Source organism: Aplysia californica, unplaced genomic scaffold (genome assembly GCF_000002075.1).
Source record: "Aplysia californica isolate F4 #8 unplaced genomic scaffold, AplCal3.0 scaffold01295, whole genome shotgun sequence".
Lineage (NCBI taxonomy): Eukaryota > Metazoa > Mollusca > Gastropoda > Aplysiida > Aplysiidae > Aplysia > Aplysia californica.
The window spans coordinates 97,725-98,985 of record NW_004798565.1 but is presented as its reverse complement, the minus strand read 5'-3'; positions in this window follow the sequence as shown (position 1 = coordinate 98,985).

Genomic DNA, 1,261 nt, shown 5'->3' with positions numbered 1-1,261 from the left:
GGTGGGAGCCGCCCGCCTCCTAAATGATCTAGACTATCGCGCCGACGGGATTGTACTGCCCTTGCAATTAAAAATTACATTAATTATTTTATCCGTGCCACTCTACCTATCAGCTATCAATCAATCTGTCTGTATGTTAACCCTATCCGTACGTCATGTTTTACTATCGTATCCATACGACGTGGGGAACTCTGTGCCACCACTTAACCCTATCCGTACGTCGTGTTTTACTATCGTATCCATACGACGTGGGGAAACTCTGTGCCACCACTTTCCAAACAAGAAAATTTACTCGTTACTCCGATCCGTACGCTTTGCATAGCAGTCTATCAAAATGAGTTCTTGATAAATACTGAAAGTTTCAAAGTGATCTTCGTACTAGAAGTATTCTAAAACGTAAAGAATACAACCCGTTGGGTACAAAATGACCCCAGGCGCACACGAATACGGTCAGTCTATGCTTATAATAGCTGTCAGTCCATTTATTTGTTGTATATTTGGAAAGAAGATTTTGATAGACATTTATCCAATTGTAGGTTCTGAGCCGTTTTCACACTTAACTGGTAGTTCCATGACCTTTTTGCACTCAAAATTTACCAATATTGTGTGTCACGACACGGTGGAATCAGGCACTCGTCAATTTTTGGGCATGGAGTTAATGTTTTTATCTTAAATATTGTTTATGTGCCTTTCTCTTGGTGTAAAAATTACCTTTCTCTCATGAATAGAAGTCGAGATATTTGCAATTGAAGGAGGTGGTTGTCGCTGGTGTCAGAAATAAAATTAGCGAGAAAATGACTGCCAAAGTTTGGCGACTCCCAAATCTCCAGAGTCCTTAGAAACAGCAAAATTTACATTTTAGTGCCTTAAATCAACATTTTTCAGTAAAATCCACATAATGTACCTTACAGGTGGTTAATCAAAAAAGACATAAATTAGAGAAAAAAAATTGCTGAACGAACAGAAAAATGCCACCAGTTTATTCGATATCATTATTATGACGAGCGCCTGATTTCACAACGACGCCTCACGTGTTGTATCTGCATCAGATAAGGATAGACAGGCCGCCGTGTTGGGTTTTTGGCTCCATTATCTGGGTGGTGGAAGTGCAAGAAACAAACACTCTTGCAATCTCACAGAGTGATTTTTTGTTTTTAAATCTCCTTTCTATAAACAGACTGACGAGAGACCAAAAAGTAGAACGGTTTTATCGATGTTTGATCTAAACAATCCTTTCTGTCTTTTATCTTCTCTCTCTCTC